This window comes from Alligator sinensis, unplaced genomic scaffold, assembly GCF_000455745.1.
Source record: "Alligator sinensis unplaced genomic scaffold, ASM45574v1 scaffold1059_1, whole genome shotgun sequence".
Lineage (NCBI taxonomy): Eukaryota > Metazoa > Chordata > Crocodylia > Alligatoridae > Alligator > Alligator sinensis.
This window is the reverse complement of record NW_005842103.1, coordinates 856,244-882,447: the sequence shown is the minus strand read 5'-3', so window position 1 is coordinate 882,447 and position 26,204 is coordinate 856,244. Positions and strand designations below refer to the sequence as shown.

Genomic DNA, 26,204 nt, shown 5'->3' with positions numbered 1-26,204 from the left:
CTTTATTAGGTCAAGAAACACCCATCCATATTAATATGGGTGAAGGGGTCATTATTTTCAGATTAACAGATTACATTCATAACATGCAATTATCGCATAAGCAGCAAGTTTGTCATTTTTTTACGCTGCGGTGCAACTCTTGCACACTAACTGCCGCTATTTAACGGTAATTAAATATATGTTCACAATGAGCCCAGAGGTCGTTTTACATTTACGGTCTGCTTCTGAAACGTATTCAATGGCAGTCCCACGTAATCTCATGTTTACGAAGATCGCTTTGTTCGGAGAAGACTCACAAGCTCAGCTGAACTTCACAGTTCAGTTTCGGAAATTCATGCTGAAATCCGGCTTTTGAACGACATCCTCGATTACGGCCAGATGCGGCCTCAGCTGGAGCCGGTCGCCCGGGTGAAACCGCAGCTGGGCCGGAGGAAGACCGAGTCCCCCGCAATCGTGCGGGAGTCTGGAGGGCTACAGACCCAGAGCGGCAAAGAGCGTGAGAGCGATTTCCCTCTTTGTGGGCTAGCCTGAAGCCAAAAAATGCACAGCTGCCCAGGGGGTGGCAGGAAGAGGAACAGCGGTTCGGGAGGGGAGCGCAGTGACCCCAGCACAGCCCAGGAGGAGGACGTGCAAGAGCGGCGCCGCCATAGGGCTCACAGGGCACCCTCTTGCCGGGGACCTGGGTGAGATCCGTACAAAGCAAAGGAGCGTGAGATTCCCGATACAAAACCAACACCCCCGCCATCTGTTAGCTGCCAGACCCCAACCTCCATGCGCGTGGAGGCAGGTGGTCGGTGCTCATCGACATCGTACGTCCGTGTCTTTGCTGCCGAATTCCCTCCGCTTCCCCAGACTGAGGGCTGGCTACCACGGGAAGCAACACTGGAAAGGCTGGAAGAGTCACCGTCGTATTTAAACAACGTCACTCCTGGAGCAAAGGGACAAGAGCACTACGAGCTCCTCCAGGTCCCCAAAACACCCCCCGGGTGAAGCCTGGTGATCTCCCTCGCGTGAGCCACCGCTCCCCGACCACGTCAAGAGCACACCCTTGCCAGGCTCAGCGCTGGCACCCCGAAACACCCCGTGTTGCTCCCTGTATACCTGACCCGCAGGCCACTGGCACAAGGGGACAGCTAATTAGCAGTGCAGACTACCGGTGCCAATTAAACTTCCACACCCCGGCCTACACGAGTGGTCCCGCTCCTGGTCGAGATTTAGCATGTACAGAGCAGGATGGCATGTTTGAGGGCACTGGCCCGGAGGAGGAAATCTTGTTGCAGGAATGGACACAGCTGAATAAGGCTTCTCTATGTACCAGCCCTACAAACGCTGGCTCACATGAACACAACACTGTCCCCCAGGTCATGGCACTGCTCACATGCATCAAGTTTGGCATGTGAAATGCCCATGAGACAAGGGACTTAATTATTTAACCCTACTTCTTTTGCAAGCACAAAACGATGATGCTTCTCAAGAGCAGCGCCATGTAGTCAGGAAAGGTTTCCAGTCCTAGGGAACATGATCTTCTCAAAGGCGCCCGAGGCAGAGGTAACCAATCCATCCCATCTCAAGTCAGGGCACGCTCGACTTTCCAGTATCATTTGCTGTCACTAGCATGATTATCAACCGGTCTCCCCTTCTCCAAATTCCAATGTCAGAAGAGTCTTTAATATTAAACAGCTGGCAAGCCCGACACACTGGAAGCAGGATGATCGCTCGCACCTTCGTCACCTCTTGGCTGGACTACAGCACTACGGCGTACCTGGGCAGGAAGCCTTTGGCGCACAGGAAACTCCAGATGGCTCAGACACCGCAGAGCACGGCAACACAGACCACCATAAATGCATCAAACCTGCCCCGACGCTTCCCATTCATTTCCCCGGTCTTCCACAGCTTGGGATGAGGATATCCAAGAGCCAGCCTAAAGCTCACGATAAAGACCGTGGTGAAAACCTCCACCCATCTCGCTCAGTGGAGTTTAAAGCTCACTTGTGCAGGAGACGGGGCTGGCCGTTTCTGCAGAAACCAGGAGCCCTCACATGCCTCTGTCCCTTCTACTCTTAGTGCAAGACGCGTTTATGGGCCTGCCTCGTCTAACCCAAGCATAATCATATACGGTACAAGCCAAAGGACTCCGCTGCCCCCACTTCTGCCCCTGGGGAGAGCCTGACACATGCCAGGCCTGCTACTTGCACGCGTTATTGCAAGCAGCGCTAAGTGCGGTGCAAGGACCGCGTCTGGATACAACACAACTCTCCTTCCCCGCAATCTCTGACCCGCGTTTCCACTCCAATCTGGCATGTTCGGCACAACACAGGCAATCTGCTCATCTTGAGAAGCTGCCAATGTGCTGTATGTATTATTTTAACTTACGATTTGCATTTCTTATTCATGTGGGGTTTTAGTAAAATCATCCTCAATTGATGAATGATTTGCGGCGTCCCATTACTCTGGAGGTGCTGATGTACATCGCGCTGCCGAGAAGATACAACTTTATTGCAGCTTCGAAACTTCACACTACAGGACTTGCAAGGTCGCCAACCTCAGAGCACACAATTCATTACTGTCAGGCCATTCCACTGATTTTGTCTTCTAATTAATTGTTGCTTTATTATTATCTCAAAAAATACTTCCGAGTCACGGCTTCCAGTTCAACCCACTCTGCCAAAACTGGACCACCCAAGGCAAACAAGAGGTTTAGTCTTAAGAACCAGTCCACATCCTGGAAGGTGACTTGGTTTTTCCTAGGGCTTGCATAAAAAATAAGGTTAATAAAAAAAGTCAATCAAGCAGGCTGGTAGTTTGAAAGAGAGACCAAAGGATCCTACCTAGCACTTTCTACCCATAACGTGTCGATGGTTTGGATCTCTCATGAGCCCTCTCCACAGAGCCCTGACCGGACTGGTTAGGAGGTAGGCCATGAGTCCCATCCCAGCCCTTACTTCCAGCTCTCCCCACAACTGGAGAATGGGGCATTTTGGAGAAGAGACGGTCGGGGCTACGACCTGAGCTCAGGGTGGGAAACGGGCTCCTGGGGCCCTGGCCACTGGTACTCAAAGGCCAAGCCTGGAGGGGCGGCTGCAACTCTCGATTTGCAGATAGTGTCCAAGCCCATTTGCAAAGCACTGGATATAGGGGTTTTTACGCTCACGTTAATTTTCCCTTTCAGCGGCACTAAGGGTAGTGTCAGCTGGTATGGCCGTACTGCTACTGGTGATCCTGAAGGCACGAGGCTTGGTAAGAACGTCAATTCTTGTTATAAAAGAGCAGTGCCCTAAGCAGCACCACCAACCGACACTGCGTTTCCCGGCTTTGCTGCTTTGTGCTCTCCTCTTTGGTGAACGTCTTGTTTTGCCTTCAAGGAAAAAGAGCCCGAATCCAAGCAGCAGCAGCAGCAGCAGCAGCTCCAGATCATCGGTGGAGAAAACACTCTTTACCGCAAGAAGGAGAGTTACTAGCCTTAACAGCATGTAGGAGACCATAACAAGGGCATGCCCTCGAAAACACTGCAACAGCTAAAGGCAAAGGGAATAATGGATGCTGTTAAACTACAGATCTGCCTTAATACTTTATCTTATTTCAACTGGTTTTCCTTTCCCTTTGTGAGGTTTACATATGGATGAGATGGTTGTCGCCACGGGCAAGACAAAGCGGAGGTCTCCGTACTCAACACCCCGAGCGTTGTGTACCCGTCTACGGCTGTAGAGCAACAGGGTCATATTAACATCGCTGTCGCTCCGGGCCTATTTATCCCATCAAATTTAATACAACTGTTCTGAAGGCACTGAGTTTTTCAGGGATGTTTTATTTGACTGCCTGGACTGCGCCATGTCCAAGTGTTTCACTATCTGGAGACAGTTTTTTTCCAGAAATCATGGAGCCGCACTAATGAAGTCATCAAGGAGTTGTTTTACCCAGACGAGCATTGCCCTGCAGCCCCTGTGCGTGGAAGAGAAAAAGCATACCTGCACCAAGCACTACGCAGCTGCGCCAGATCCTTCACGTGAAACGGGACCGTGGCCCCGAGCCCGCGAGCCCAGGCTGCCAACGCTCACCAGCGCAGGAGCCGGCCGTTGGGAGTTTCCAATGAGTTCAAATTCCCAGTGTAGGGTTTTACCTTCCTGGGCTTTCCCAGCGTAGGGTGCAAGCAAAGCCAACACAGGACTTCATTAATTCATAGCATAATAAATCACTCCGCTATTTGAGCAATGAATCACAAATTTCTTTTGTAAACCGAGGCTCCATCGAAGGCAAAGAGCAACAGGTGCACACAAAACAGGTTAAGAGACGGTGAAATAAATTGGTCATTTAGAACCAGGCTATTATTAGATGCCTCCGACGTTTTTTCCAGCTACTGCAATGTCCCTTTTGAACCTAAACAATATCAGCTATTAAACAGATGACTGCATGCTAAATACATTTTAGAAAAGCAAATTATTTAATTTGCAGGTTGCTGCATGAAATATTAGCTGAAGGCAGTTAACAGAGACACTGCACTGCCGTTTTATGTATTTACTGATTTTTTATTAGATTTATATTTTTATTATTATTATTTAATTTCCCAAAGTGTTATTTTCTGCTTTTGCATGCCAGATTGATTCTTGAGAAATCTGCTTTTTACACAGCCAGGTCGCTTAAAAAAGAAGAGTTTCAGACAACTTGATTTAGGAAGGAAAGACTCCGCATCTTGCAAACAAAAACGGCTTTCTGAGAAGACATGCGGGTTGCTGAAGGACTCTTGAAAACACAGGTTCCCCGTACAAAACCCTTCTTTGTTTGCCGCGTTATCTCGACTGGTCGGGACATGGAGGCCCCCCCGCCGGCAGAGAGGTGGCGAGGCTGGGGGCCACCACGGGAGGCCTGGGGCACTCGCCGGTCAGCAGTAAGTGATGGCACGGCTGGTGCCTGTAGCCACGTCACGCCACTCACAAAGGTCTGCGCCACTCAAGGAACATGTTCGCATCTTGATGCCAATCTAGGAAGACCTCAGAGCAATTAACCCTAGGGATGGAAGCAGAGGGGTAAAAACCTAATGGTGTGCCCGAGCAGAGAGCGCCACATGCTCGGGGAACATAGGGAGCCTGGCTTCCTGCTAGTGTGCTCACCCCCCTTCTTGGCACCCGGCCAAAAGACAGATAACTAGGAACACGCGGGAGGCTGGGAAGAGAAAAAAAACCCGGCTTCCTTTGCTTTGAAAGAGACCCCATCTACAGTCTGACCCTAGATGGTTGCACTACGAGCTGATTTATTCACAAACATGTTTGCCTTACGCCCACCAGCGGGACTGGATGTGAACCGAGAAGAGTGTTGTTATGTCGCTGCAGTACAAAAGCTCTAATAAATTAATTATTCTGGACCAATATCTATTCTAGCACAGTGGTGAGAGAGGCAACATATGGCTGGATAATTAAATCTACCCAGTAATAATGACTATTAACATGATGACTGATACTAACTGGACAGAAAGGTGTAGGCAGGCAGAGCTCAAGAACATTCAGTACCCCATATATTTGCGCTACCCCATATATTTTGGGAAACAGCTTCCTGCCTTGAAACCTGCTCTCCGTCATGCTGGATTTCTGTACGGCCCCCACCAACGTTTCCTTAGCAGACTCCCCTCTGCAAAGGGTCACGATGTGTTAGTTGTGAAGCACCCAACTGCCGCAAACTGCATTGTAGCGTTGCCGCATTATGTGTCCAACGTTATTAAATGAAACCTTCAGTTTGCTTTGCAGAAACAGTCCAGAACCTGAGAGGGCCCATGCACCAGTTCAGATGGAAAGATGAGAACGCTCTTGAAGCATCGCTGCTGTTTCGTCCTGCCCTGTACGCGGGCGGCAGTTCCTCACAGCTGGTTGCATCGATCTCGGCAGGGCCACCTGGATGTCCTGGGCCCATGACCTGGCCCCTACGGCCCCCTCCACACATGCACATAAAGGCGCGGTGGGATCTAATGTGCAACGCACTCAATCACATGCATGGCAGGAGGTGCGATTGTGGGAGCATGCATTAGATCCCATCGTGCCTTAATGCCAATGCAGGTGGTGCCCAATCCCAGGCTCCACCTGCACTGGCAAAAAGCAAGCTCCCACGGCTGAGAGCCCCCCAGCTGAGGGGTTGCCAGCTGCAGGAAGACCCCACGCACCCCCACAGCTGGGAGATGCAGCTGCCGTAGTGTCCCAGCCTCAGGGGGTATAAACCCCTGGGCCGGGGACATCACCAGAGCAGCGATGTCCCCCCTGGGGTTTCACGCATGCCCCAGAGCTGGGAGATCAGAGCCGCGCCCTGTGGCTGCCAGCCCCAGCGGGGTCCCTGCACCGAGCGGCACGCTGCGGGACCCAGCGGTGGGACTCCGAGTCCTGGCAGCGGTGGGGTGCTGCCGGGACTCAAGCCGGGAGCTGCTGGGGCTGAGAGTCCCCAGCAGTTGCAGGACTTGCCCCCCTAGCTGGGCAAGGGGCACCCCTGCGGCTGATAAGGCTCCTTGCTACACCTGCAAATTAAAGCTCAATAGCAACCAGCTATAAAGTTAGTACACAGTCCTGAGGTCTAACTTTATAGCTGGTTGGACCCTTGAATCGTGCAATAAGTACTTTGCACATGTAACTGGTCTCAAGGTAACGGCACAATTAATCAGTTAACTGCACGATGCCTGTAACGTGTAGAGGAGCCCTCGGGGGTAGCACCATCAGGACCTCGTTACACGCCGCCTGGCACTGCTCAGATGTTGGTCGGCGTTGGGGCCAGCTCGAGGAGCGCGCACACCTTCAGGTTAACACCTTCTCCGACTCTCCCCTGCCTGCACGACTGAGAGTTGCCAGGGCAGGGCTGGCTCCTATCCCTGCTCCAGGTGGGGGTGAGAGACGGGTTGGGGGGGAGCAGGAGCATGAACCTGGGAGGTGGAGAGTTAATGGGAGGGGGGTGGGTAATGAAATGGGAAGTGGAAAGGAAACGGGGGTGAGGGGAGGGTGGTGAAGTGAAGGAAATGGGCCTCTGAAGGATAAAATAAAAAGAATTTAAAAAGAAGTGCGGAGGAAGTAAATGAAAGGAAGTCTCATGTTTTAATAAATTGGGATTTGGGAGTGGTGACGAAAGGAGCTTTCTGAGGTGCTACTGCCCCTGCCCCGGGAAGGAAGCCCCAGCTCACGGGGACCTGATCCAGCCCTTCCCTTGCTCCCCCCAGCCCGCAGCCCCCACTCCTGGACCCGTCCATGCCCTGGCATGTGCTCTCCGGGCTGTTTGCACGGGGTTGCACACTGCGGGGGGGGAAGGTGGCACCCCCGGGGGCAGGAGGGGGAGGTGGCTTGGTGCTAGAACTGCCCCATGGGCAGCAGAGCTCAGGGGGTGGAAAGCTTGTCCACCCAGAACAGAAAGGTGGGGAGGGAACATTGCATCCTGGGATGCTGGAGGACTGCAGCTTGGGGGGGGCTCAGAAATTTATGCTGCTCCAGGGCAGTTTTCTTTAAGCCACCTCAAGTGTGCTCAACCCTTGTTTCAGGTGCCAACGTGTGGGCAATCCAGGGGTTAGGAGCTCCAGGAGCTGCCTAAAATGAGTAAGTAACAAGGCCCTGAGGCCGGACGCTTGACAGCTCTAGAAGTGGGTGCATGTTTGGTGCAGGAGTGTGGAAGCCCTGTGAAAAGGTATTGAGCGTACTCCATCCACGGGCCTGGCTTCATCACTATTCCTAAGCCCCTTAAGCAAATCAAAACCACACTCTGTTTTGTGACCAGGCTGGAAGCAAAGGAGCTAAATGCCACCAGAAAGGCTATTCTCCAGTTGTTTCCTTTTATTCAAAGCATCCAGGAAGAAAGATGGAAATCACGTTCTATCATCTACACATGAACCATTCTTCCAACACGTTGTTTCTAACGGGACTAGAGCAGTGGTTTTCCACCTTTTATTCGTAGACTCCTAAACATTTCGAATAGAGGCGCAGACCCCTTTGAAGTTCTGACCGGCGGTGCGGACCCCTTTGAATTGTAAGTGTGGGTATTCACATATTTTTGACCGATCACAGCCATCGTTTGCAGACCCCTTAGACGTCGCCTGCGGATGCCACGGACCACGGGTTGAAAACCACCGGACTACAGTGTTCAGGGGTGGAAATTGTGAAACAGCATTTGTTTAAGACAGATTTAAGACCCCCAGATCTGGTGCAAAAGGGAACGAAGAGGAGACTTGATACACAGGAACTGAAGAGGGGTGAAGACACAGGCCATACGCACGTGTGCATAAAGGAGGCACGCGGCAGCATCCCACCTCGCGTTCTGCACCTTCAGCTCCTGTGGCCTGCTGACAGGGCCACGACTCTCCGCCGGGAGAGGGAGGAAAGACAAGCCCTGTGATCTGGGTGACCTGACAGGGCCTGGGACATCCCACCCAGGTTCTCCAATGCTTTCCACAGACTCGTTTCTCAAGCCCCTGCGGGCTGGGGATGCTGCCGAGCTACGCGCTTGGGAGGTGGTAAGGGAAAGCACTGTCCCTCTGCACCGCCGTGATGCTTGGGGCCAAAGCGATGGCCCCGTTATGTGCAACAGATGGGGGAAATGAAATGGTACCAGCCGTGAGTCAGGTCTTCCAACACATGCCAGGCAGGACACAAAGGAAGCCTACGGCACAGGCACACACTGCAGCGCTCCAGGAATAAAACGTGCGCTCTCTCTAATGGCTACTGCCAATTACTGCGTTTGTGGGGGAGGACTCGGGGTCCAAACATGACACGGAGCTAACGGGCGCTGCCCTACATCATCTGGTGCTGGATCCATAGGAGGTCTGGCTCCTTCACAGGTGTGTCTGATGGGGACCGGGGAGAGGAAGACCCTGCCCTCTCCCTGCCACCCGGCGCGCTCTAGAGAGGAGGTGCCATTCCTCCCATTAGCACCGTGCAGCACTCTCCCACCCTGCCACATGGATCCAGCAGAATCTGCACAGCCTTTTGCACAGAAATCCATCAAAACATTTATATTGTTCATTAAAAAGTCAAAGTAGTTTTATTCTTTCATAGTTTTAGGTGCAAGGAAAAAAAAAATAATGAAAGAAAGCGATGTAGAGAGGCCTCATTAGAAGCACCGTATAAAAGCACTGTTGCAAACTGGTAATAATATACTTTGCAGCTGACATTTTATTTCTTTTGCAGAGGTATTAAAGAGCTTGAAATAAAAGAAGATATATAATAAGGAAAGAAATCCTTAAACTGTATTAGCATTTTTAACGTTCTAAAACTGAAGGGCTTTTCAACATTTATGACACAAAGGTTTTAAAACTTAACTATTCAGGCAGGTTGGTTTTAAAACTTAACTATTCAGGCAGGTTGCCGTGTTTTAAACTACCGGCCGCAACGGCTCTGGTCTGCTCCTTATTCCGACAGGAGCAAAAGAGTTTGTGGTAATTAAGAAACGGCGCTGGGCACTGCTTGATCGCTGTCTACCGATGCTTGCTTTTTCCGCTACCTGTTTAGCACAGAGGTCGCCTACCCTCCCTAAGGCAAGCAAGCAGCTTTGCTTTGCCATCCTTACAGAAAGCATCTGTATTCGGCTGTTGAGTGAACCTCGCTGTGCGCGAGCAGTGAAATAAATTGTGAGCCTGATTTGTTCTCTGGTTTACACCTACGTGTTGCACTCAAGACGGAGGAATTGCATCTATTCGTGAAAGCTTTACTTCTCAGCTACGGACCAAACACCAACCACAAGGAGGGAGACCGGGGGTGGGAGAGGGATAAAAATCCTATTTTGTGAAGGTTGGCTGGGGGAAGAAGCAGCGTCTCTCTCTAGCTCAGGCTGCTTTTGCATGCGTGTGCTAGTATTGCAGGCATCTCAAACATACTGCTGAATATATCTGAAATCTAGTTGAAAAGTTCCATTTAATTCACTCCGTGCTTAAGGATATCACCTCCTGTTTGCCGGATGAAGCTGTGGAGAAACAGTTTGGCTGCCAGTAGGCACAGTGATTTCTGGTCGTCCCGAGGAAGGAAGAGCAGATCCGGAGGAACGGACCACACTGGCTCCGGCTAGGTTTTTCACAACAGCATGGTTTGAACATAAAGTATAAAAGAGTAGCCAAAGCCACGCGATGCGGACCGTTGTGATCTGTAATATACCCTGCAGCCAACCTACGCCTGGGGCATCCCACCATGTCCCTCACGCTGCAAGCGGCTCCAGGAAGAGCCCGTGGCGTTGTAGCAGGTACAGCGCTTGCGTACGGTGCGGTGTCCACACTGGGGAGGGCTGCTCCTCAGAAACCAAGGGCTTCCTGAGCTGGGAGTTGGAGACTGGAGCAACCAAATGCAAAGCAACCTTCAGAAGCAAATCTGAGTGCTAGCTAGGGCTTGGGCACGGGATGTCAGCCTCCTAATGAGCACAGAAGCTACAGGACTGCACTTAGCACGTTATGCAATACTGTCATGCGATGACGGGATGCGGCAGGCAGGTACCGTCACCACCAAGGCACTGCTTGCCAGCTGCAGAGCCACGAATGCGTCTGCAGAGGAGCGCCAGTTAAAACGGTCAAGGGAGCGCTGTTTGCTCGAGATATTTCTGTAGCCCTCTTTCCCGCAACCCGAGTTGAGACGAGCATAGTTATCCTCCCCGCAGGGCACCTGTGAAACAGGGCAGGGGTATTTTCCCTGTTGTACAGACGAGGAAGGGAGACGCAAGGAAGCTACACGACCAGAAATCTGCCAAGACTGACCCCGAGTCTCACAAGTCCCAGGTCACCAACCGCTGGACCATCCTCCAACGGGAGCCCCGTGCCTCGGTCCTGTTGGCACCTGTGGAAAATCCTACTCCCATCCCACCACCAAGGATCGGCTGTGTGCCGTTACAGGAAAACTATTACAGACACAGTTAGAAAGTTTTAAGACTCTTTTTCTGATGCTCTTTTCCCTATCCCACCCCCATTTATGGTTCAAATACAAGTGTACAGGGATAGAAAGGGTATGCCCTCTTCCCTGAAACCACCAAAGTGTTTTAAAATAGCCTTCTGCTATGTAATAATACAGTCCCATATTGCCGTAATTACTTGGTCCCAGCACCACACCATCATGATGCCAAACCACCTTCCCCTCCAGCCCTCCTCCCTCCCAAAAAACCCCTGCGAGGATTTTATTTTAAGTAAGGAATACAAAGCAGGGGCAACTAAATATTTAAAAAGGAAGAGCCCAGTTCCATAAGAATAATGGGAAAAAGAGAGAGAGAAAGAAAATGTGAATAAGCACAATGGTTTTTCAAAGGCAATTCAGGAGGCGCCAGCTCCTTAGTTCATGTTATAAGGTTAATGCGTGAACTAAAGAAAAACTGGAAGCTTTGTTGTAAAGCTCACATATTTCTGGAAACAGGCTCAGAATTCAAACATCACGTGAGATCGTTCTGGCAGCCGGTTATTCAGATAACTGCGCCTCGCCTAGCTCCTCTAAAAGCATCGGTGAAAAATGCAGAAATGCTATCAGTTTGGCTTCTTTAAATGGACTTTAAAAGCGAGTGTCTATTTTCAGAAGCAGAGCCGTGGCGCAGTTTTTTCCCCTGGGATTCTGCATCGTGGCTCAGCTCCAGCACCCAAACAGGGATTTTCAGGGTGGGACCAAACTGAAATGCTAAATGCACAACCAAGACACACACCTTCACCAACTTCTTCCCATTGCAGGCATCCTGAGCGCTGTTTGGAGACCAAGGACAGCAGAAAATGCCTCTTCCTCAAAAACAAGACGAATGTACTGAGGAACAACAGTTCATTTCAGTAAAACAGACAGCGGGGTTCAACCTTTTTGGCACAGCATGTATTGAGTTTCCATAAGGAAGCAATTGTTTTATAAAATCTGGTGGGGAAAAATAAATGTTTGATTGAAATAAAATCAACATCCCACTCTGTCCAAAATTACCTTTTCAGGCCTTCATGGAAATGTTTGAATTTGTTCTTGCTTTATTCTAGAATGGGGGAAGAACTCCAAATTGCTTATGGGGTATATACAGGTTAACTTTGGCCAATTCAGCAGTTTAATCCAAGCCAGAAAATACGTATGTACCGCTTATCGAATACATACGCCAGCCTTTACAAACCAGGGGTCGCAGCTGGAGCTGACCAAGGAGGTAGACTAGATTCCTAACCCGTGATGACTTACACAATAAAGAGCTCAAAAAATCCTATCAGCTCCGTTTCTTGGACGTTTATATCCAATGTGCTTCAAATGCTCAGGTTATGCATCGGGTCTCTGCTGCCAGCACTTCTGCACAGATATTCAGGTCAGGTTGGCGATTAAGCAGCAACAGAGAAAAAGTAAAGCGATCACGGTTATCACCACGCAACTACCTCCAGGGCTGCTGCAATATTTCCTCTGATCATCTTCCTCCCCGAATTTCATAACGATTTTATCCAGTAGCCCCGAGCATCCGGCATTTACAGAAAAGGATCCTCTGGACCAGCGGGAGAGCACTTTTCACGCCGGAAGGAATGCCCATCGGGGAACACGTTGCTGTGCAGACAACTTGGGGCGGGGGAAATCACTGAGGACCTGCTCTGGAAACGAGCATCTCTTGCCCAGCATCGAGCACATGCAGAAGAGGAACAGGTCGCGTGCTGCTAGCGGACCGGTGGCAGGCAAAGAGGCCTGCTCGGAGAAACCAGGTTTCTCGATCTCATTTGCTTACAGATGACTCTGGAAAGTTTCCCAGACGACACAGCTGCTCCTCTACTTCATTGTGCAAGGATGACACGGAGCAGGAGGATCAGGGCAGCGCTCGCCTCCCTCCGAGGACGGCAGCTGGGGCTGGGGACCCCGCGCTCTCCCCTGCAGAGCAGCCCTGCACCCGCGCAGGTCACAGCCGGGATAACTGCGCTGTCCTGCAAAGGTGCAAAACTGCATCACGCTGCGCTGCAGCCTGAGGACCTCCACTAACGTAGTGTTTTCCTCACAAAACCAGTAACAGAAAAAACCGACTACCACCAAACCTGGTGCTGAGCTGCTGCTTTGCTCTAAAAAGGAAAACCCTATGATCCAATACATGTAAAATATATCAGTTCATAAAAAAGAAACCACGTTTAGTTTGCACGGGAAGTCTCAGCCTGCAAACGCTCCTTGCAGGTAGGTCAGGCAGGACCTGAACAAGCTGCGGGTAGAGTTTGCTTTGTTTCTGCATTTCCCAACCCTCTTGCGGTGCTTTAGGGTTCGATGGACAGAAACCCTCCCATCAAAATTTAAAGTTTTTACCTTTAGGCCTAGCACAAGCACGAGTCGTGTGGTCCCATCACCTATCATGGATGCACACAGCCCATATTCATGTTGCACCAAACACTGAGACGCAGTTAAGTCCTTGCAGACCATGAGAAGTGACAGTCGCCCAATCTTGCTCAGATCAAAATATGCAGCACCTCATTTGGCGTGCCGTTCTGAAGGGGAACGAGTGCCTTGCAGATGATGAAGCTAGCCCACCACATACAGGCCCACGTGCCAATCCAGGGTATGCCCATGGAGGAGAGGGGAGAGGAAGCCCCAGGCACAGACTGGTTTTGTGGCAGGTCTGCATCACTTCTCAGTGCAGCATCACGGTTACCATTTCTGAGTGCCCAATAAGTGAATGCTAATATATGTCTAGTCTCACTGTCCAGGCCTCACCAACCATAATTCATTAAGATCATTTGTGCTGCCTAGTAACCCACGTGTTATGGGAAAATGCAACACGTCTAACAACGCCACGGAAAGCCGTCTCTCTCCGGGCACGTGTTGGCATTCGCCAGGAACCTAACGGTTGTGCGCTACGCTCCCGCTCCAGAGGAGGTTTCCTTATTAAAGGGCAGACTCTGCGGCATCTCATTTTTCACTCAGAGGTTTCCAGTTTTAGGTCTGCTTCTTGCAGAATAAAGCACACACGGGCATCTAGTTGTACAGTTGTGGAAGCAGAATATTTATGGGCCCTCCTGTTTTCTTGGCGATCACAGCCTTGCTTTGCCATCTAAATGTGCTAATGCCAAAATCAATGAGATTCTGCTACACTTACAAAGGTATAATCTCTGGCTCATTAAAATCAAGTCCCCTCCAAGAAAAAGCATTTATTATCCTCTCTAGAAACAAGATTTGATTAAGTCCTTCAAGGCTAGCAGTAATATTCACTCAGCACAGTACTCAGTATTGCTCCGTTGGCTTCACTTCTCCGTATGATTTCATACATTTTCCATCTAAGTTTGAGAGAACCACCACTTGGCTTTTCTTGACATGCAGAGCTTCTCTCACTTTTTCTCTGTACAAGTATTTAACGCCAACCAGAAGATGTTTTATCGCTTCTCACAGGTTATACGAGCCTGGAGCACTTTGCAAGCACATCACCGTGCGTTTCAGCCACCGGTCCAAGCCCGGTGGCCAAGGGGTTGGCGTTGTGAAGGCTCAACAGCACATGGGAGCACAGGTATGCCCGCTATCTCGTTCAGCTACTTTGCACTCCCAGCCTGAATGAACACATACACGTTTAAAGCTGGTTTGACTGGGGGCAGCCTTTGACATGAATCTGGAGCAAAACCTGAACTCACCCCCCTGGAGCCGTGCGAGAGGTCTTAGCTGCTCCACCACTTCGCACTAGAGGAGGGTGCCCAATGCCAAGAGACCCGCATGGGCTTGGACGTGTGCGTGCACAAAGAAGAAAGGGTGTCGTGCAGAAGAACAAAGCAGAAACCGTGCAGATTAAAACCTGCCTCTCCTCCATAATGGAAATGCCTGTAGAATTTTAATTTAAATTTTTCAAAGCCTTGGCAGGTCTGTATGAGTTGATGGTAGTCTCTGCCATTTCCTTTTGGCTTCTGATTGCTAGTCGCAGGAACAACTCAACAATGGGCCCATTGTTTTGTTCCAAAACCTGACTGTCAAACTGGAGCAGCTGAAGATCTTCAGCTGGAGCGTCCACCAGAACGGCGATTAGCTCTTTGTCAGCCGCCAGCGCGCGGAGGCCGCAGGAGACGCCTCCCAACACTTCCAAACCCATCCGAAAATACAGCTGCCCGCGTCGAGGAGCGGAACGAAGTGAACACACCTCGCTCACGTGTCTGCGCAGGACTGGGAAACACCAGTTAGGTCTTCAACCACGTAAATCATCATCTGCCACTAGAATTACACGCACCTGGATGCGGATGGGCCTGCCATCTGTTCTGGGCTGGAATATGACTGCTTGACAGCTACCGAAAGCGAACCTGGCGAGTAAATAATGCAGCTGCCTCGTTTTGGTCAGGAGGAAAAGAATCGTTTGCAGTGCTCCCGTCTCTTGTAACAGAACATTAAATTCCTCATAAAACAACATTTCATTTAAACACCGGCAGATGCTAACTTAACAGTATGTGCGATGGTGTCCCCCGAGAGGGGCTCATTGATGCCGGTAACTGGAAGCAACAATGACAACACACGGAAACAGGCAATCCCGAAGATCCAAATTAAATGAGAGAATAACAGGAAGATGAAAAGACGTAGACTTCCCGAGCAGGCCCAGGGGGACCTGTTTGAGGAACCTGACAAGAAAACCAGTTAATTATGCCCCGACTCACGCACTGAACCACGAGGCAGCTTTGTACGGGCTGCAAGGAAGAGTTCGTCTGAACAGAAATAAGTCTGGGTTTAGAGAGAGAAGCGAGGAGAGAGAGACCAACCCTTCACGGGGCTCTACCAAGACAAATCCCTGCCTCCAGTCCCGTTGGAGGGCACTCGTGCGGTCAGGGGCTTACAGGACAAGCCCGACGAGGGGAGACCGAGGGCCCTGGACCTCTTCAGCCTCTGCAAGAGAAGGCTGAGCGGGGATCTTGTGGCCCCTACAAATCATTATGGGGACGCAGCAAGGGATCGGAGATGCTCTGTTCGCCAGGGCGCCTCTTGGGGTAACGGGGAACAACGGTCACTAACTGACCGAGAGCGGATTTAGGTTAGACACCTGGACCAAGTACTCATCGGTGCACAGAAGCCATCATTTCCCCCCTGCTTCACCCAGTAAGTTGCCGTTGCTTCCCCCTACGTCTCGCCCTGCTGTGCAGTCCCGTCGAAGTCCTGTACCACGCTCATTGGGAGGAAGAGAGGACGCCGGTGGCTGCGACAGCACCAGCAACACTTTCTCTCCCGTGGGATGTCCAACCTTAATCCTCTCGAAGGAGGAAAGATCCACAGGAGGAATTCAAAGAGACCGCCCCAAAACAAGCTAGGGCAGGGCTGGAGCCTGCCTTCTCCTCGGCGGCTGCAGCAAGGGGCAGGCTACCTGCCCGCGCCGCGGGGCGAGCAGACCCCAGGCACAGAGCCGGCCCCTCTCTTGTGGGCAGCAGCCTGCGGGCATCTGGGCTCCGCTGCACAGAGATGGACCGAGAAGAAAGCCCGCGCTGGCAGCCACTTGACAAACCCACCCCAGCATCGCCAACCCGAACCCCTGCTCGGAGCCCGAGCTCTCCCAGGGATCACCACCCTGCCGGGGATCTCGGTTACCCAGCCGCGTTTTACAGCAGGGCTTCCCCCCTCTGGTAATGTCAGCCCAGCTTTTAATAAAATATTTAAGCAGATATTTTCTAAATTTGCCTTTTTCATTGAATGTTTGGATTAGTTGTCTCAGAGATACTTGATATTTCCTCAAGATAAATTAACCGGGGAGTTCAAAGGGAAGATCTGACAGCAACTATTATCAAATTGATCAGAGAAACTGGTTATGTATCTGGGGAAGTGCTTCTTTTTCAATTAGCATTAGAGGGGGGCACAAAACCTAGGGGGGAGATGGAAAAAAAAAAAAAAAATCACACCAGGCCGCGGTGGCTCTCTGCAGCCTCGAACCCAGTGCTCCAGCGGTCCGCACAGTCGCGAGGGAGCAAAGGGAACATGATACACACGCGGACCTGGCCACGTATTTCACATCCAGCTCCCCAGCCTTTGCAGAAAGCATGACTGTTCTGAAAAACGAACCTGGGTAGCACAGACTTGCAGGTCTTCGCCGTCCTGGCAGACTCTCACCTTCCCCCACGGAAGCAGACGTGTGTCTCTCCCTGCCTGGCGAACCCGGCACCCGCGAGGCAAGCTCGGTGGCTTTTCTCTTGCAGATCACCAGCGAACAAAGGCTGCGCGTGCTGAAGGAGGCCCTCCCGAATGCCCGAGTAACCTGGCTGCTCTCACTACGAATGGATTTAGGGGATTAGGATGCAGTAAGCAATTGCACTGGAGGATTACCAAGGAGGAACTGCATCCAGCTCATCCTCTCCAGTTTGGATGTTCAGCCATCCCTGACCTGGGTTTGGCACAAACTTCCAGTGCTTAAGATGCTTGAGGCCTGTATGCTTGCGCTAAAAAGGTGCCCAGGTGTCATCTGGTAGCACTGTCCTCTGACAACAGGATAATGCCACCTTTCAGGGGCTACCTTGCTTCGATCGTTGAAGCCATGGAAACTGGCCCGGCACACCCTTTTTCCTGACCCCTTTCGGAGCAGAGACATGCGACATGGTGGCACAGTTCCAGATGTGAGTGCAGTATGGACTGAGAAATGCAACGCTGGCATTAAATAACCCCTTTGGAAGAGAGAAGCATGGCCAGCAAGCAGAACCAGGCCGCGGCAGACAGGTGCCGTCGTGCAAGGAGCCGGGTGGGACAGGCCGGGTATTCAGGACACTCAAAGCCACAGTGCCAGAGAGAGACAGAAAAAGCAGACTCCAGCTCTGCAGCACATCGCGTGCCTGGTGTCCTGCAGAAATCACGAGCTTCCTAGAGGACAGACCTACCGTAACAGACACCACACACGCTTCCTTGGTCCCTTTCCAACAGGTTGGAGTCGAATCATGGAAGCGTTGGGCTGGAAGGAGCCTCAACGCTCAGTCCAACGCCCTGCACAGACCAGGGTGCTGCTCCTAAACCACCCAGCCCCTTCCTGAAGACTTCCCAACTTCTCTGGGCAGCTCATCCCCTGGTCCCTACTCTTCTTGCAGTTGCACGAGATTATTCTGAGCTTTAATCTAAATCTGTTTCGCTGTCATTTGAATCCATTGAGCTGTGTCCTGACTGCTGCAGCAAGGGAGAACAATTGTGCTCTCCCTTCGTAGCAGAGCAGAGAGAATCCAGGCCCTCGGCAGTCGTGCCGGTTTGCCATCGACAGCAGCCCCGTTACTGTGGCCAAGAAGACTTTAAAAACTTTGGTGTACTGTACAGGCCAGCAGGCACCCTGGCTGGGTAGCTCTGTCTACGCCGCCGGGTCGGAGGGGCCGGCATCCTCTCCCCACCCTTCTGCTGGCTGCAAGATTTGCTGTTGCTAAACCAGCCCAGAGGCCCGTCCAGCTTCTCTTCCGAAGATCTCCCATGACCCCCAAAGCTCCTCTGCTCTTGGCGAGGGAGCCGACATCACTGCGTTTAAACCACGTGCGTCGCCACCGACCCACGCACAGTTTTATGCTTTCCCTTGTCCAGCCTCCCTCCTGTTGCTTTCCAATTCTGCCCGCTTCTCGTGCACCCCTTTGCAAGCTTTCCACATCTGGGGTACAGCAAGTAGCCGCACCAAGGAGCTCCCTACTGATCCGGGCCTGCCGTGATAAATGATCCTGCCTCGCTGTTCGCAGCCTCCACCAGAATCATTTCATAAATAAAGTTAACTCTGCTTTGGTTTTTAGCATGTACTTACATTACGAAGAGGAGCCCATCTGGATGACAGCATGATGCATTTGCTGAAAGCATTGGTCCAGATTCCTCCTTTCCCTAAACAAGAACATATTTTCACTGTTAAACATTTAATTGCCACAAGCACTTTAAGCTAGACATATTTAGGACAATTTATTACAAAAGTCATAAAATTCTTTGACATCACTGTGGGCAAGCCACGGCCATGGAGTTTCCAACTCTGTTGTAATTCAAGGGGATTCGTTTAAGAGAGAAATTAAATGGTGATACACAGAATTTATGGAGGAACGCAGACTGCTGGTTTAATCTGAGATAACTAGAGGCTATTTTGGACACAAAGATGCACCAATTCTGAAATCTTTATTCACGTCGGTAATTTTGTTGGTCTCAAGAGAGACTATTCCAATAAGGCCTTAATAAATGTAATCTCAAGGTGGGCTCAAAAGCATTCAAGCACTGCTCCTCTTAAACCACGCTTACTTGGGTCAGAGCTACTGCTCTGCATCTTTTCCAGTTGTGGGCATGAACGATATCCTATCAGAAAATAATCATTAAAAACCTTAAAACCCTGAAAGAGAGCATCCCTAAACTGGTAACGTGCACACACAGCACGTATGCAGAGCAGAGAGATTCTGCTCAGGGTTACCCAATTTAGATCCAGGGTGGTCAGCACGCGAGTCTGAAGACACGGGGCAGAAGGCAGGCAGGGTGGCACCGCAGACACTAGCTGGTCCAGGGGCACGGGGGTTCGGAGGCAACAGCCTACGTCGTCAGATGCGAAGACGGTCCATTCCTAGCATCAGGCGAAGTAGGCTGTTGCCTACAAAAGCTCATGCCCCTCTGGATCAGTTCATCTCCACGGCACTGGTTCCCAACTTTTTTAGACTCACGGCACCCCTCGTTACTCCAGCCCTCCATGCTACCTCAATTTTCATATATTTTTCTGTAGTCAAAAAATGTAGGCAAGCAATGCTCCCGTTGCAAAGAACTCAGAAAGCTCACAACGTGCCAGAATGCCTGTAACCCGACAGATTCACACTGGCAATCTCTGGGGTCATCTTGTGAACCGCGTTTGCACGCCCCGCAGTGCTGGTGCCCGGTTAAGAACCACTGCTTTATGGCGCTACCCTCCCCTACCGTTGGCCAAATACAAGCGTCTAACAGCTCATTTGACTTCAGTGCAGGTACTCACGACTGCCCTCCCCAATCAAATTGAAAGCAAAACTTGGTACAGAAGTTTATTGCAAAGAGAGCTTGGATTTTTATTCTTTGCACACTGCGGATTCCCATTGCTTCAGTGCAGGATCAGACCCAGAATTTGTATTCTGTCTGAAGAAGTCTGGAAAATAAAACACACTTCCTTTCTGCGCCACTTTTTTCTCCTCAAAGAAAAGCTATTGCTATTTAGGTCTTGTAGAGAGATTGTTATTTAAAAAGTTACTCAAAATATTATCTTTGCATTTAAATGTTTTGAGACAGCGAGCCACGGAGGCTGTTTGAGCGAGCGGCTCTGGAGAAGTCCCAGGAGCACTCGCCCGTGTGATTTCGCCTTGCTCAGACTCGTCGCACGGCCCAGCGCCTTCAGCGATCACTTGTGTCATCTCCAGAGCCTCGGCACATAATAGAGTTTAATTGTTCCTTCCACTTACCATGGAAAAACGGTGGCTATTGCAACCGTCAGGTTTAACTGGGTCTGCAATCGCCTACAGATCAAAAGACTCACTTGACGGCAGCCATTAACACATCCCAGCATGATGCATGTGACATTTGGCAGTGTAAAATGGGCATTTTATACTGCCGGGTGGATTTAATTATTTTGTCCTGATTTACCTGTTAGAGTCCTGACAAGAGACAAAAGGCCACTGCGATAGTCTGTTTTATGGCGGGCGCAGAGAGCAGCGTTACAGATGCAGGAAAGGGACTCCGCCGACTGTCTTGCATTAGCAATGTTTCAGGAACAGCAAAAGGTTGAAGGAAAGAGACCCAAATTAATAACTGCAGAGGCATAAGCTAGCTCGGCTATCTATCTGTCAGAGATGCGCCAGATCAAGGCGGTACGGCACGACTACCGGCAAGGGAAGGCAGTAAATAGAAACACTTCGGTGAACAACGGCTGGCCTTAGGTTGCTAGGCTCAGCGCAAGAAAGGGAAGAAGCGGATCGCTTGCAGAGGCGGAGGTATTGTTCCTCAGATACGGTTAAATAAATGGAGAGAGGGAAGAGTTCAGAGAGGAATCGTGTTTCTAAGCACACAAACAAACGAGAAGACGGAGGGTGGCGGAGCCGGCAGTACTTTCTATTGCCTGGCTCCAAGGTCCCAGAAGCTCACTGAAGCCAGAACAGCCCTTGTGCTAATTTCGGTAGCCCACAGATGTGCGATCTGCATCCCAGATGTGGAGTACGCGCTTCTGGAGTACAAAGACTAGACGGAGGAGGCACCACTTCCACCCCGCCTGCCACGCCGCTCCCGTTCGAGAGCCCGCGTCAGAGGAACGTTTGTCCCAGTTCAGCGCCGAAATCCAGGACCCGAACGCTGGGAAGCCAGGATCCAGAAGAGGAAGCAAGAGCCGATGGACTGCATTTGAATCTACGAATTCCCACCAAGACCTTCTCTTCCCAAAAAATTAAACACAAACCTAGAAGATTAATCTAAGCAAATGAGGGACATATCAACATAAATATCTCGTGAGATGCAGAGTTTGCTCCTTCAATACTGTTAGAGGTCTATCCTCAGTTTGCTCCAGTGCAGAGCTGTGGTCTCAGAAGAACGAATGGTGCAAAGGAAAGCAGTTATTACTAAAATATTCAAGTACAGAAAGTTAGAAACAACTTAGGACAAAAGTATGATGAGCAAGGGTGTGCAGAACTAGACCTAGATGCTGCACTTTTCCTCCTACTTTGCACTAAAATCCACACACACAATATTTTAATGCTTTTTCCAGACAGACTTGAAGTGGAAGAACACTCACATGTCTCGTGAAGGGGGCAGCACAGGAGTGGAGGGTCTACAGGCTTGCGAGCACGATAGGGCCTAATTAGACATTACATTTAGCACACATTCGCTGCACTTAAAATGCTAGTGTTAGTGTCTAAAACAGGTGCCATTGCAGTGCAGCAAAGTTAGGACTTTTCCAGCTCTGGCGCGTGGTAAGCATCGCCGGGAGACTGCTCAGACCACTCCCCAACTCGCAGCAAGGCTTACCGTGCTCTAAATAACACATGTCCAAGGTTCGAACAGGCTCGCTTTGTGCTATGCTGAAGCCTTTTGCAATCACTGGCCACGTCTGCAGATAAAACTGGAGTCTCTAAATACAAGACAAACCCTAAGTATTGGCAGCTTGTAAAATGCCAAGCACCGGGGATGACTATAACGTGCTATTTCGGGCTTAAGCTAACATACAGAACGACAACAGCGCTGAAGCTCTCTCGGTCTTCCCAGAAGCTGGGAAATACAGGCCAGGACTCCCCCGGTCTTCCCCCAAAAAAGCGTCCACCTCAGCTCGACTCATGACTGAAGGAGCAGATCAACGAGAACCGAGTGAGATGTCACACAAAAATTCTTCCGGAGGAAAAACACCCAAAAAACTAATCCTACAAGCCCCCATTTCTGAATATTTGACAGTTTTGCCACATTTTTTTTTTTTGTCTCTTAAAACGAGTCTAAAAATTCAAGCAGCCAGTTTCTGCATTTGAAAATGAAGTATTTACATTTTAAAAATATCATGTGTAAAATTAAGTTTCAACACTCAGCATTTTGTGTAAGCGTTGGCTGAGCTGAAACAAGAGATATCATTTGAAATTTTGATTCACAAAAAAGCCTGAAAAAACTGTTTTCCTTGCAAACTGCTGATGTCGGTCCGAGTCACGCGCATGAGCAGTTGTACGGCGCTGCCTCACGCAGGCACCAGCTGCCGATGCCCGGATCCAGCGCTGGACAGTCCAGAGGAGACAAAAACCAACACCTGGCGCATGCGTTTGCAAGCATGGAAGCACAGGTAATAGCATGAATGCCTCAAAACATACAGCAATGTGCACGGTGCCTGGGATTAGCGCACACGTATTGTAGGGGAGTGGATGCACCTTTAAATGTTAACATATTTAAGTTGCATTCATTAATAAATAGAGTTTAAACGAGAATCCTCCAAGGAATCAGAGTTAAGCGGTCCGTCTCCCAGCGCTGCGTGGTTACGCTCGGCTTTCTGCTTCTCTCCCCTCAGTGCTTTGCTGCTTTTACCAAAATGGCAGCGTGCTGTACTGAATACATGAATAAATGCTTACAACGAGGCCAACGCTCGAAGTAGGGATTTCCAGTTGGAGAAGCAGACTTCAGATCTGTGCCCTTTTTAGCTGTAGGAGCGAAGCTCCACTCTCAGACAGACTGCTCCAAATCCACAGAAGCAGAAAGAGCTCATTCACATTTAAACCGGTGAAACATGGCCAGGATCCACTCATACACGATCATTACACCTTAGCATGCCCCAAACCCAACAGGCTGCTCCAGGCAGAGCCAGAATCCGTCCCAAGTGGCCGTTGTGTTCTGAACCTTTGCATTTCCCTGTTTTTTCTATTTAATTTCATATTTCCAGAGTCAGATTCTGCCTTAGGAAAGCAAGGTATCAACGCCTGCAGGTATCGCTGGCAGAAATAAGGGTGGAATTTAGCCCGAGACGCGTGCACGCAACGCTGAAGAGCTTGATAATGACCGCAGTTAGTTCACAGTGGCATTCGAGGTCCCTCCGAGGCGCTGGGCATGGCGGGCTCCCTGCGCCGAGGAGCCGACAATCTAACGAGCTGCTGATGCCCTGCCCGGCACGTTTATTAATTTGATGGATGCTGAAGACGGTTCAGAAGAGCAACGCACTGAGATTTGCTTTGGAAAATTGCATCTTCCGAGGCTTAGAAGTACAAGCATGAGTCAGCCAGGCCTGGGTGACAATTGTAAGCAATTATATCATTTTTGCTGTGAAGCTGACTACTCCTACCTGTATGTCATTAAGAAAAGCGAGTGCTCAGAGCACACAACGTGTGACAGCTTATGCTTTGAACACAAGCAGAGCAGGCTTCTGGAGAGCACACCAAGGCAGAAAACAAGCCGTGATGCTGCTAGGGAGGTGGAGGGCGAGAGGATTTCCGAGCACCCTGCTGGGTTTTGCCCGCACACTTGCAGGGGCGCACTGGCAGAACGGCGGGGGACTGGACTTTTAGACATCGCTATTTCAGGCATCAAGTGCTCGGCAAGCGTGCAGCCCCTCTTTGTCCTTGCTTTTAACCCTAGTCTTTAATAAAAATCAGGGTTTTCTGACATGCCGAAAGATAACGGGGGGAAACCAAACACGAATCAAATAGATGAGCATGGGCAAGAACCTGCCGGCTCCCCCCCAAGACCAACCCGACTTCAGGGAGAGCAGCTAAGCCAGCCTAAGCCCTTCTGCAACCCTGTACGTGTGCTCCTGGCTCTTTCATTTAATTCTGGAGTTGAGCAAACAACATTCAAAGTCTATTTTATTGAAATGGAAACCACCGAGAACAGCCTGGGCTGAAAAACCTTTATCTTGCTGCAGTTAAGGTTTCTGACCCTCCTGTTTTTCCTCCAAAGGGCAAACCAATGCTTCATCCCCACATCCCGACTTCCTGGGAACAGCCCTTGCGACCCCAGGAGAGCAGAGCTTAATCGTGCCTCACCGCTCTGCTGCGAGGATAACTGCCTTTTACTCACCTAACGTTTCATTGCAACTCATTTGCCTCCGTGTTTGCACAGCTAACAGGAGCTCCCGTGACAGACAGCTGGTGACATCCTCTGGCAGCACCTAATATTGATGACATCCAATGGGAGCCGCCTTGAGCAGGAACAGGTCCTATTGTTTTGATCCCCAGGTTGTGATTAATTCAGTCAACGGGATGAAGGGCTCACTTCCAGTCCCGCAGCAGCCTAACTCCTCCAACTTCAATGGACTCCTTCAACTTCTGATCTGCCCTCTGGGATCGGGATCGGGTTTGGGTGCAGAGAGCTGGATCCTGTTCCCAGTCACCACCGCAGAACTGGGAGCAGGCCTACAAGAGACCGGAGTTCGGCCAAAGGGTGCCGGGGTCCAACGGTGAACTCGTCACGAGCCTGCAAATAAGCGTGAGCTGGTTCTCTCCTCACGCGTGCAAGCGTGAAAATAATGGATCATCTCCCACCTCTGCAGATTTCCTCTCGACTCACCCCAGCCCCGGAGCCTCCTGCGTTGGGCATTCGCGTTTGGAGACTGCGCGCCCCTTTCCCTCTCTGTGCCCGCCAGCAGCGCTGAGGCTCAGCCCAGTTTAGTTCGAGCCACTCGTCCTCGGCCCAGCTACGCACGCTTGAGCGAGACTTTCTTCTTTTACATTAGCCCTTATCAGGACGCTCCAGGCTGATACCAGCTTTCACTGCCAAACAATGCAGGGGAAGGGACCGCTTCAAGCACTCTGCGTACAGGAGTACCAATCGACTACAAAAGCTCTCCAAATAATGAATGGGCAGGAAGCCACCAAGTTTTCTTGTCCACAAAAATACTTTTCCTAGTATTCCTACAGTCATTTATCCAGGTACATCACTGCTCGTACGTGCACAAACAGCATCACAGGGCTCGTCCGATTGAGGCCCTTAGGAATCACTAATAATCCAAACAAAATGCTACGATCCTCATCATCCCGGTATCCAAAGTGCGCTCTTGCTCCCTCCCCATCTCACCGGATAAATCTCAGTTAGTTCGCAGGGCTTGGCTCGGACTCAGGACAGACCTCGGTGACCTGGGAACCGGAGCCCTGGGCAGGGAGCAGAAAGCATCGACTTCAAGACCTGCGCGACCAGCCCCACACAAATCTTACCTTGCACATGGCCATGGCACGCCTGAATGGTGCGGGAAGCTTATAACTGGGCTCTATTCTTTTTTTAAGTAGTCGAAAGTCTGGCAAGAGGTTCAACGGTGCCAGGGGATGGCAGGGATGCCAGCCCCTGGCACCGAGCGCCGTAGAGGCCCAGCAAGTGCAGGGCTGCTGGTGTCAGCATCACCGATGCACACCAGCTCCAGAGCCCGATACTGGGAGCACGCTGGTCTCCGTGTGTGTTAACCTAGCACGCGAGGTCTCCACTCGCGGTGCGCATCAACCCGAACAGTGGAAAGGAAAGCAAAATAACTAGGGGCGGAAGATGTGGCGTGCCAGTAGGGGGCGCTCCTGCGTGGAGCCGCCCACCTCCCTGCGCCGACCACCGTCCCGGCTCCGAGTGCCTCCCTGGGGTGCCTCCCGTCCGGCCGACCCCTTCCCTGGAGCACACCCGCTAGCCTGGGGGTCCCGCTGCCACCATCCAAGGCTCTGGACTCACTTCTGGCTCTGTGCACCTTGGAAAACACAGGCCTGATCGTCCAATGGGTGCTAGACCCAGTATAAGCACTTGGGGCACTTCCCCAAGTCAGGGGCTGATTAGGAAGCCTCCCTTAGTCCACCGACCTAAGGGGCCTCCTTGGCATAATTCAGACCCACCCCTCAATAAGTCTCCCACACCGGTCTCAAAGGAGAACTTTATTGATTACAGGGGTAGGGCGGAAACAGGGTAAAAGGTAGAGCAATATCAAGAAATATTACAGGAATATCA

General features: G+C 50.8%; 1 protein-coding gene across 5 annotated transcripts in view; it reads right to left on the bottom strand.

The window, feature by feature from the left end:
- Positions 1-26,204, bottom strand: part of HTR2C (5-hydroxytryptamine receptor 2C) — a 391,327-nt gene that overhangs the window by 229,153 nt on the left and 135,970 nt on the right. For 4 of the 5 annotated variants that reach the window (XM_025205085.1, XM_025205083.1, XM_025205084.1 and 1 more), the window contains one exon: positions 18,595-18,668. The exons of the other annotated variant lie outside the window; for it this stretch is intronic. The gene's annotated coding sequence lies outside the window, so the exon portion shown is untranslated. The remainder of the gene's footprint in view (positions 1-18,594; positions 18,669-26,204) is intronic. 5 annotated transcript variants of the gene reach the window in all.